The sequence below is a fragment of the Salvelinus sp. IW2-2015 genome, linkage group LG18 (assembly GCF_002910315.2).
Source record: "Salvelinus sp. IW2-2015 linkage group LG18, ASM291031v2, whole genome shotgun sequence".
NCBI lineage: Eukaryota > Metazoa > Chordata > Actinopteri > Salmoniformes > Salmonidae > Salvelinus > Salvelinus sp. IW2-2015.
The window spans coordinates 26,633,807-26,645,710 of NC_036858.1; the positions used below are offsets into that span (position 1 = coordinate 26,633,807).

Here is an 11,904-nt window from a genome sequence, read left to right on the forward strand (position 1 = left end):
AGGATTTTCCCTGAGACGGTTTCTGACAGTTTCTGCTGAAATTCTTCAGTTGTGCAAACCCACAGTTTCATCAGCTGTCCGGTTGACTTGTCTCAGACCATCCCCGCAGGTGAAGAAGCTGGATGTGGAGGTCCTGGGCTGGGGTGGTTACACGTGGTCTGCGGTTGTGAGGCCATGTGGACGTACAGCCAAATTCTCTAAAATAACGTTGGGAGCTTATGGGAGAAAAATGTACATTCAATTCTCTGGCAACAGCTCTGGTGGACATTCCTGCAGTCAGAATGCCAATTGCATGCTCCCTTAACTTGAGACATATGTGGCATTGCATAACAAAACTGCACATTTTATATTGGCCTTTTATTGTCCCCAACACAAGGTCCACCTGTGTAATGATCATGCTGTTTAATCAGCTTCTTGATATGCCACACCTGTTAGGTAGATGGATTATCCTGGCAAAGGATAAATGCTTACTAACAGGGATGTAAACACATTTGTGCACAACATTTTAGAAAAATAAGCTTTTTGTGCTTTTTCTGGGATCTTTAATTTCAGCTCATGAGAAATGTGACCAACACTTTACATGTTGCATTTTATATTTTAGTTCAGTATAGTAACTTCTCTGCACTTTAATCTATCAGTCATGTTGCCTGATCTTCAACAATGACATTCAGCTCATCTCCCTAATTTTGTATTCCCTTTAGAGGAAATATGCACTTTGGTCATTGCTGAAGTCTTCCCTGAAGATTCTGGAACATTCACTTGCACTGCAAGCAACAAATATGGAACTGTGTCCAGTATTGCTGCACTAAGGGTGAAAGGTAACATCACTGGCTTACAAAGTTTAGACTTGGAAGTTCTATTCGTAAGATAATATTTGAAGACTGTTTACAGTGCCTCGTGAAAGTCTACACACACTTGCATAGTTTTCACATTTCTCTGCCTAAAATTCTAAAAGGGGATTTTTTATCCAGAGTGAAAGAAAAATTATAATTTTTCTGAAATTAATAAAAATATAAAACAGTCCTGATTGCGATGGTCTTCAAACTCTTTTCTGTGGCACATCTAAATAAGTTCAGGAGCAAATATTTTCATAGAAAATCACACAATAATCTGTTTGCCAAAGTTGTGGTTCTCATGATTTTAGAACAACTTTACCTGTCTCTGGAAGGTCCCTCAAATTGATAGTGCATGTCAAACAATGATTCAACCTCAGAGCCACCAATGAGCTTTAAAAGCATGTCTGGGATTTTTTTCCCACAGGCATAGATCAGGGGACTTTAAGAAATAATTCCAAGACACTGAATATCCCTTTGAGTATGGTCAAGTATGGCAATTGGAAACTCCTCAACGACATCACTATGAGGCTTAGGATTCATTGGCTGAGCTGAGAGAAAACTGTGCATTGATTAACAACATTGCATTCACTCCACATTACTGGCTTTTATGAAAAAGTTTAAAAAAGGAAGCCTGTCTTAAAAAATCAGCAATTATTTTTGCAACAAGGCCGTTAAGTAATACTGCAAGACAACATTGCAAATAAATGTACTTTTTGGCCTAAATTTTAAAAAAAATGTTTGAGTCAAATACAACCCATCACAGAGTGAAACCCTCTGCATTTTCAAGTATTGTGGTGGAAGCATCATGTTATGGGTATCCTTGTCACCGGCAGGGACTGGGGAGTTTGTCAGGAACAAAAGAAATATGATAGGATCAAAGCCCAGGTAAAAAAAAGTAAGAGGAAAACCTACTTCAGTCTTCTGAATACCTAACCCTGGAATTGTTTTTCTTTTTCAGCAGGTCAATTACACAAATTGTAATGCCAAAGACACAACATAAGGGCTTTCCAAGAGGTGTTAAGTGCTTCTGAGTGGTCCAGCCTCAGCCCTGACTTAAATCAGATTTTAAAAGCAGGTTTGAATATTGGTGTCCATTAATTTTTCTGAACTTGAGCAATAAAATACAATAAAAAAAGACAATGGATAAATGTTGCCCTATTAGTTGTGCAAAGTTGGTAGAATCTTATTCAAAATAATTCACACAGCTGTAATTGCTGCCAAAGTGCTTCCACCAAGTATTAACTCAGGGGTGTAAAGACGTACGCAATCAAGCCATGTTTGTTTCACATTTTTGTATTAATTTAGAACATTTGATAATTTTTCTTTCACTTTGAAAATGTGGAGTAGGTTGTGTAGATTAGTAGGGGAAAATCCAATGCAATCCCATTTTAGAGGTAATTTCAAGGCAGCAAAATGTGAAAAGTGTGAAAGGGATGTTTAGACTTTCCCTAGGCTTTGTAACTATCCTTCTCCCTGTACCTCATTAGGAAATGAAAACACCAACAACAACCACGTGAAAACTCTCGTAGGCACTTTAACAATGGAGTCCACACAAGTCCCAGAGCCTTCTTCATCAGATCTCACTCTGCCCAGTCTAAAGCCTCAAGCTGAGGCTCTTCTCACCAACAGCATCAAGCCTCACTCCAGCACCATCAGCCTGGATCCCTTCAGCTCCAGCAATTTACGACTGGAACTTCTGAGCACCAGTACCCTCCGTCTAGACCCTCTGAGCTCCAGCATGCTGCGCCAGGTGCCTATCAGCCCCAGCATGCCCAGCCTGGACCCACTAAGCCTGGGCAGCAGCCTCCGTATAGGCACCCGTAGCTCCAACACATCTCATCTGGACCCACTCTACCTGAGCACCCCTCACCCAGACCTGCCTACTAGCTCCAGCGTGCTATGCCCGGAGCCCCAGAACAGTGGTGAGATGCCCAAGACTGACCATGAATACTCCAGAGCCTTTTCAGTGTTACCTGACCCTTCCGTTGGTCTTTGGCCTAAGGTGGAAGGGACTCCTATCCATAAACCTGAGCCCCCTCCCCATGTAAACCTCCCTGATCCCCCCCAACTCCTCCTGCCTTAAGCCTGGGGTTCTGGTTAACCACAACAGGCCCAGGTCCAGCTCCAGGGCAGGCCTCTGTGTGCACTTCAAACTGCCTGAGGATGAAACGGAAAACCAGAGTGAAGCATCCAATAGCCATTCATATGAAGATATGTCGCAGTTGGCCAATAAGGAACCACCTCCAGTACTGGCCAAGCCCAAACTGTGAGTATTCTAATTCTCAAGTATTTTTCAACTTATCTAGTATCACTTAACTTAAGACAAATCCTAACATGATTTAGGGCCAAATGAACAACCAGTCAGACCACAAGCTATTTGTTTTATCACCATTGTGTTTCCCAAATTTTGCACCTGCAGTTGATTTTGTTACGAGAAAATACGCTTAATTCTAAAAGTAATTCTATAAAATGTTTGGTCTCAGTCTTGTGATGTATTTTTTTCAATTGCGGTCCTTGTTTTGAAATGAAGAAAGCAGCTTGAGTTGTGTGGGCTGTATTTAAAACAGTAAACATTGAAGGTGGGAATGTCTCCTCTTGAGCTCCCTATCAGATCTGCTGCATTCCAGTTGTCATTTGTCTACTGAATACATATCTGTGCTTAACTATGTGGTGTTTAAAACCACAGAAAACTGAGGTTGGTGATTTCTTAACATACTTAAGTGCAATTCTATCCTTTTTGCATGCGCATGATATGAATTGTTGCACTCTGCTATTGTGTTATTCACATTTCTGTTCGATTAAAATGTATCTGGCACTAAGATGATACGTGTTCTGCGTAGTGTTAATAATAATAATAATTGATCGAGGGACTAAGTTATTGTCTGGTTTTCACTCTACATTATCAAAGTGACTGATATTGAATAAGAAGCTACAGAACATGCATCAAAACTCATTTTAAAAATGCTAGAATAATGCAATGAAAGGTCTTACACCAAGCTTGATACAGAACATTACTGACATTTCCAATTGCAGATCTGAGTGTGTTTAGAGTCTGGATGCTCCCTGGATACTCCTATACGTTAAAAGGGCAGACTATTTCCCCAACCTGCCCCTGAAAGACACATTGTGCTCATTACTTTTTACGGAACTGTGTCTCGAGTATTTGTAGTTATTCGGGTGAGGAACACATTAAGACAAACATATGGTTTAATTATAGCCTGGTCTCAGATCTGTTTATACTGTCTTGCCAACTCATATGGTTTGGCGTGACAAGGATTTATGAATTGGCAAGACCACATAAACAGATCTGGGACCAGGCTAGTTTTATTATATAAAGTTTTCAACATATTCCATCTCTGTTTTCTCAGAGACCCTGTCCAGCTGCAGCTTCTGCACAACCAGGTGCTTATGGAGCAGCAGCAGACTGAGACTGAGCCAACCAGAGCCACCAAGAGCCAACCGGAGGCATCTGCCTGGCCAGCCCAGACACACCACGAGTCCCAGGCACAGATCCAAGCCCAGCCTCAGTCAAACCTGCCCCATTCATCTACCCCCATGCTCCTGCAGACCACCCACGCCGTACCCATACTGACCACAGCCCCAACACCCTTTCTCAACTCCGCCCCTGTGACAAGATTGAACACTACCCCTACACCCCAGCTAAACACTAGTCCCCCTGCCCACCTGCTAAACATTGCCTCTGCACCACTACTGAACCCATACACCACCCATTCCTATTCTACTTCTTCACCCCTGCTAAACACAAGCCCTGCACCCCCAAAGAACACTACCTCTGCAACGCTACTGAACACAGCCCCTCCTGCACCCGTTATGGGTACCCTGCCGTCCCTTCCTCAACTGAAGACAGCTCCTTCTTGTATGAGCTCCCCTCCAACTGCCTCTCTGCTGAGAACTGTTCCTGCACCACACCTGTACACCAGCCCTGCATCCCCACCCTATATGACCCAGCAAAACAGCACCCATTCTTCCCAGCTGAATTTCGCCCACTCATCCCTGCCTAAAGCCATTCACGTACCCAAGTTTAGCACACCTCCCACACCTCATCTGAATACAGCCCCCACAGCGTCTCTCAGCTCCATCCCTGCAGCTTTCAACAAGGCCCCCACAACCATGCAGAACACCTCCCCCTCTCCCCTGCTCAGAACAACCCACGCCTCCCTCCTCAACCTGGCTCCTACGTCACAGAGCTTCAACCACGCTAGGCCAAAGGAGTTCATCACTGCCCAGACTCCCCTCTCTCCATTTAGGAGTCCCTCTCCTACAGAATCCCCCGTTCCGTTGCTCCACAAGCTGGCTGCCGAGCTCAACTCCTCCAACCCCAACCAGTTCTCTCCGCAATCCAGAGTCTTACCCACCAGAGTCCTCAAGTCACCCACCAGCCCCCCTTCCTTCATGTCCTCTCCCACCTCCCCGACCCTGTTGCCTGCTGCCTACCTAAACTCTGTGTTCGCCCTGCCACAGCAGTCGCCCCCGCAGGCAGGGTCCCCGACCTCCAGTACCTCCAGCCCCATCCAGAACCATGTGGCCTTCCTCAGCTCTGTCCTGCCCTCTCTACACACCACACAAGCCACCAACTCGATGGGCCTGCCCAGGAGTGCTCATGGGTAAGACTCTATGGTTCCTGAATTCCAGAAAGTTCCCAGTTTAAAAAAAAATCCTGATTGGAGGATTGCTAGAGGGAAGGGAATAAGCAGGGCGGAATCCTTCAACTCTGAATTTTCCGACCCGGATTTTTGGAAAACCCCAGGAACTTTGGACCTCTTACTTCACCATTCAATTCGTCGTGTTTCAGTTTTATACATTGTAAAAATACATTTTTGCAAATTAATTTGTTTTGATCCACAGGCCACCTCAAGGCATACGGAAGAAGTTGCCTACAAGCACTCGTCCTATTTTAGATGATGACATTCGTAGCAGCCAACAAACTCTCCTCCACGATATTGAGAAAAGGCTTAGGTTCAATGAAGATTTAATGCGTGGTCATGTACAACAGGTATAGGATATATCCCTTCAATTGTACTGTTATGCCGTGAGGCACATACCTTCCATTATAGATTGGGTGAATGACTGAATATGTAACTAAATGAATGAGTTATGCAGTAATAATATGGCTTGGAGTGGAACCAACAAATGAACAGAGGGATCTCAAATAAATAAAGCATTCTTCTTCTACAAATTCTTTTCAACCCAACACCTGTTTGAATACCATGTTCTTCAAACATTTGAAAAGAATACAAAGTGGGAGACTGCATGGTGCATTCTCACTTGCTTCCAATTTGCTATTCTGGAATTCTTATTATAATTCCATGTTGTTCTCCTTTGACATTGGAAATGGGGTAAAGTGACAATGTGAAACAATCTGGAAGCAGTGAGAACATGCATTCATCTAAACTGAGAGATCAGCAGAGCATCAGCGAGCAATCCTTTTCCAATCATTCATTTTCCATATTCATTCATCATATACTGTATGTGTTCCATATAACACCATGCATATCATTTTAATCACACATTAGCGGTAGTGATGTCTGTGTGTGTCCATGGGTGTGTGTGTTTTGTTCATTAGTGTGTGTGCATTTGTGTTGGTGTTCATCATTCATCCCTATCCTCTCATAGAAGCCGACTACTTATGAGGGGAAAACAGCGAGCAGACACCTCGGACCAAACATTCCCGCCACTGTCTTTAACTATGACGAGGTACAGTGAACATCTCTCCCAAGCATTGCTTTGCTCAGAACATTCAGTAACACTTTACATTAAGTTGCTCTTATACCTATGCAGAACCACTGTATTGACGCCAGTAATGACATTGTATTAACATGTTCATTCATAGTACTTCAGTAATTGCATAATAGGGTTGAATGTTTTTTGTAACCCTTACAAAAAAAGATTGCAGTTTTGAAACTGCAGTAACTGCAATTGACTGTGGTATTTTGGATGCAGTAATTGCAGAATAACTGCAGTGTACTGCATACTAACTGCAGTTACACTGCAAAATTACTGTAGTAAAAAAAACTGTTATTTTGGGCACAGTAATTGCAGCATACTGCAGTTATAATGCACTCTGACTGCAATCTTTTTTCGTACGAGAGGAATAGGGACTGTTCCTTATTCCACTTGCATAATAACTAAAACCACTCAAGCCCATTATAATCGTTTATTTTTCAAATTTGTCAAATTATTGAATATTTAGAACATACAATATACTTGCAGTGAAGCCGCTCAACAACTACATCACATTAGTGATCTAACAGCCTCCCATCCAGAGCGGCACACAGAAGCAACCAGTGCTCAAGCACACGTCGACAGATCTCCCATCAGCCCTCCAAGATTCCCGCCACAGTTCCCCAAGACCCCCGCACAGAAAAAAATTAAATAATAATACAATAATTCCATTGTATTAGTGGTGAAAGTGCAAGGTGATGAGCTTGATGCTCCTTTCCAATAAGTATCGAGCGTCTTATTCTGGTGACATGATCATTGATGCTTGGCTGCCGTTTAACAAATAACAATAATCTCGTACTTTAGTCCATAATATTGTTATCATGTAGGCTATACGCGATCGCACATAGATGGATGAGGAAAAACATATTTAATCCATTTTAGAATAAGCCTGTAACGTAACAAAAACATTTGGGATAAGGGAAGGGGTCTGAATTCTTTCCGAATGCACTGTATATTTATATATTTCGGACTGACATTGCTCGTTCTGATATTTCTTAATTTACATTTTTTTGTCCATATTGTTGTGTATTGCTAGGTATTATTACTGCACTGTTGGAGCTAGAAACACAAGCGTTTGCGATAACGTCTGCAAATATGTGTATGCGACCAATAAACTTTGATTTGATTCCAATGTTCTTCATTGCATCTCAATTAGGAAAATTGGAATTGGATTGACTCCCACCATGCCTTTAACACAATATCACCATTGTGAAATGGTGCTCTGGGTCTGACTCCTCTGTAAATCTACTCAAGTACTGTAAACACTCTCCAAAACTGTTTCTGAAATGTATCCCCATTCCACCTCGGTAAAGTATTTGATACAATATTTCAATTAGTAAATATGTTTCCTTCACTACATGCAGGGGTCTCTGCCATTATATCAGGTATCATACTATTTTTATTGCTGCCATAGTATTATTATTTGCAGCATCTTCATTTTAATGTGTTTATTATAATTATTTACATTATATATTGTCGCATGATATGATACCTAGATATTTATTATAACAGTGATGCTCTTTTTAGTTTTGCTTAAATTTAACCTACGCAAGGAAAGCACTTTAATGACTTACGCTATTGGCATGACTACTGCAATTCTTTTTATACAGCGGTCTTTCTTTATTTTAGGAGTACAAAGTGTCCAACTTTGAGCAGAGGCTGATGAGTGAGATAGAGTTCCGTCTGGAGCGCACGCCAGTCGAGGAGTCAGATGACGAGGTACAACACGATGAGATCCCAACAGGGAAGTGCATCGCTCCCATGTTTGACAAAAAACTGAAGAACTTCAGGGCCATGGAGGGTGTGCCTATGACGTTCTCCTGTAAAGTGATGGGGATCCCTGTACCTAAGGTGAGACAGCACATTTATGTGCAGAGGTTTTCATCCAAATTGCCTTATAATATAGTGATAACAAAGATTTTTAGTATGTGTATGTGATCCTGTCAGGACTTTATCTGCCAGGGAGGAAGGACAGAGGGCTCTGCTTGATTGGCTCTCTCTTTTGTATTATATTCGGGTCGTCCGGAATCTGGACTTTGATATGGCAGTTCATCTGTATCTTCCCCATACAGTGAGTGGACATGTACTCAACATTTGTTAGAAATCTTCCTCTGTCTTCAACCCATTTCAGGTTTACTGGTTTAAGGATGGCAAGCAGATCTTGAGAAACAATGATCATTATAAGAAGATAAGACAGGGGGACGGAACCTGTGCCCTACACATAGAGGTCACCAATAACGACGATGATGGCAACTACACTGTCCTGGCAGCTAACCCCCAGGTAACATAACCTCCCGTAATTGTTTCACTCTTATACACCTTTCTTACCCCTTTGCCAAATCTGATTTGCTAATGAATTAATTGATGATCACCAGGGACGAATCAGCTGCTCCGGTCATTTGATCATCCAAACAGGTCCTTTCCGAAACCGAATGACACCTATGATTCACTCTCAGAGGTGAGAAGGACTGACTGAGTGTGCATTGTGATCTGCAGAGGTAAGAAGAACCCTCAGCATGGAGAGCCAGCATGATTGCAGCTCTTACTGTTGTTTGTAGAGGTTACTAACAGTAAGATCCCAGGTGTAGATATTGCCCAGACTACTGTTGTACAGACACAAACCCTCATAGCAACCATAAACCCATATAGAGATAAACCAATCAGTGTTTTATCCCTATGATAGCAACACTAATCTCATACATCATTGTCTTAGTGATTACAGATGACAAGATATCTCAGCAATACCAGGGCCAATATACATGTACTGTAACATGTTCTGCACATCCCTACATGCCTACAGGGTGCGGGCCCGCATACAGGAAGTGGAAGAGGGTGAACCAACCCAGGAACGCTTCTTCCAACCTCACTTGCTCCAGGGGACATGGTGGCTCACGAGGGCAGAGTCTGTAGATTAGACTGCAAGGTATGTGACATAACCATGGACTGTAAAATAACTGAATAGAATGATTTAAGCAATGGTCATTTAATACATTTTAGATTTACTATAAAAAAAAGTATGTGCTAGATATCAATCAGGATAGCCTTTGAAGATAGCACTTCTTGTGAGATGTATATCTATGTGTTTCTCTGTTTTCCAGGTTAGTGGCCTTCCAAACCCAGAGCTGATGTGGCTGATCAACGGGAGGCCCATCTACCCAAACTTCTCCCACCGGATGCTGGTGAGGGAGAATGGAATCCATTCCCTTGTCATAGACCCTCTAAAACATAATGACGCCGGGACATACACTTGCATTGCCAGCAACAAAGCAGGACAGAGCTCCTTCGGTCTAGAGTTAAGAGTTGTGGGAAAGAGTTCTCAAAACAAGTATTTTCATGAAACCCAAATAGTGTACATCTTGGTAACAAATTAGTATTCCATTATTAATAAATATTTATAAGCATTTATGATGACTTATTATTGAAAGTTAGTATAAAATGTAACAATTATATAATGTAGGTAATCAGTGATAGGTTTTGAATAAGTAATGACAAAAACATAAATTTGTTGGTATAGTGACGTATGCCATGACAATTAAGAAGTATTATAGTAATTGTACACGACAGAGAATAACTATTATTTTCCCATTCAGAAAAAGAGATGAAGCAAGTCCCCCAGTTTGTGGAGAAGCTCCAGAACACAGGCATCGCAGAGGGCACCTCCGTCCGACTGGAGTGCAGGGTGCTGGGCATGCCTCCACCTGTCATCTACTGGAAGAAAGACAATGACACCATTCCTCACACCAAGGCCAGAGTCAGGTTAATATTCCCGAACTAACCTCTCACCCTCCAACCAGAAAGTTGACTGCCCACTTATATTCAAAGTCATGTAGACAAGAGGTAACACACAAAACCCATGTGTAGAGTACATTCCAATTCAGCCAGATTAGATTAGAAAATTAATGTGTGTTATTCACCAAAAACATTTAATTAGAACACAGTTAATAAATACATTTAGTTTAGTGTGATCATTTAATTGAAGAGATGTTTTTTGATTCTAGCTTACACCAGGATGCCACTGGATATGTTTTCCTCCTGATTCAGCCAACCAGGAAAGAGGATGCTGGCTGGTACACCGTATCAGCAAAGAATGAGGCGGGAATTGTTTCATGCACAGCGAGACTAGACATCTATGGTAAATTAAATGTCATACAACTTAACAGCTTTCTCTTACCTGTCACAGTGTTTATTGTGATAGTTTTGAATGACTCAATAGTTGCTAATGATTGTGTTTTAGGTATATCAATATATCAAATGCATGGACTACAATACCCAGAGCCATCTCTGTTCTTTGCAGCCCAGTGGCATCAACATGTCCCTCTGCCTATGAAGAAGGCTCCGCGGTAAGGCAGTCGCTATGCAGCACTGACTGGCCAAGGCCTAGACATAAAGTCTGCCTTTCCCACGACGGACAACAGCCCCATCCTGTTCTCCAGCTCCCCTATGGAGGCACAGTTGGAGAGCGAGGAGCTGTGAGGAGCTAGCTGTGTAAGAAGTAGACACACTCTGCCACAGGGTTGTAAATGTCTGTAAACTTCCCCATAATGCACAGGTTTTTCAGAAATTCTAGTTGAAAGTTTTGGAAAGTTTATGGAATTTTGCCAACCTACTCCACCAACAACCTAATCACCACTGGTCCTTTGAACCCACAAACTACTCTTCTCTGGAGTCTCGTAGGGCCGGTTTCCCAGACACAGATTCAGCCAAGTACGGAACTAAAAAACATGCCCAAATAGAGAATCTCCATTGAAATGGACTAATCTACTAGTCAATCTAATCTGTGGTGGCCAGTAGGATTAAGAGATGGAAGAGCAGGACTATAATCTGAGCAGTTTGTTTCATCTGGTTTGTGTGATACATTAAAGTTAGAATGACAAAAACGGTTAGATTTTAAACTGTCAACCTAATGCTGTGTTTGCTTGTCCGCCATTCCTATTGAATTGTATCATTTTATTTGATTCACAAAAAACAGACACACTCGCCAAGTCTTAGTTCACGAGCCACCGAGTCAACTATAATCTTCCAATAGATCAGATTTATTATTTTATTTATTTTTGATTAGTTAGATTAATATGACGGCAGGTAGACTAGCGGTTAGAGTGTTGGGCCAGTAACTAAAATGTTGCTAGTTCGAATCCTCAAGCCAACAAGGTGAAATATCTGCAATGTGCCCTTGAGCAAGGCACTTAACCCTAATTGCTCCAGCAACAAGGGGATAATGGCAGACCCTGGCTGTGACCCCACTCTCTGAGGGTGTCTCAGGGAGAGTTGAGATGTACAAAAAAACACATTTCCAATTCACACATGCATAATAGTACACACTTGTACA

The 11,904-nt window shown here is 42.1% G+C and overlaps 1 pseudogene; it reads left to right on the forward strand.

The window, feature by feature from the left end:
- The window catches only part of LOC111977906 (myopalladin-like), a 33,343-nt pseudogene extending 21,866 nt beyond the window's left edge, over positions 1-11,477 (forward strand).
- The last annotated feature ends 427 nt before the right edge of the window (positions 11,478-11,904 follow it).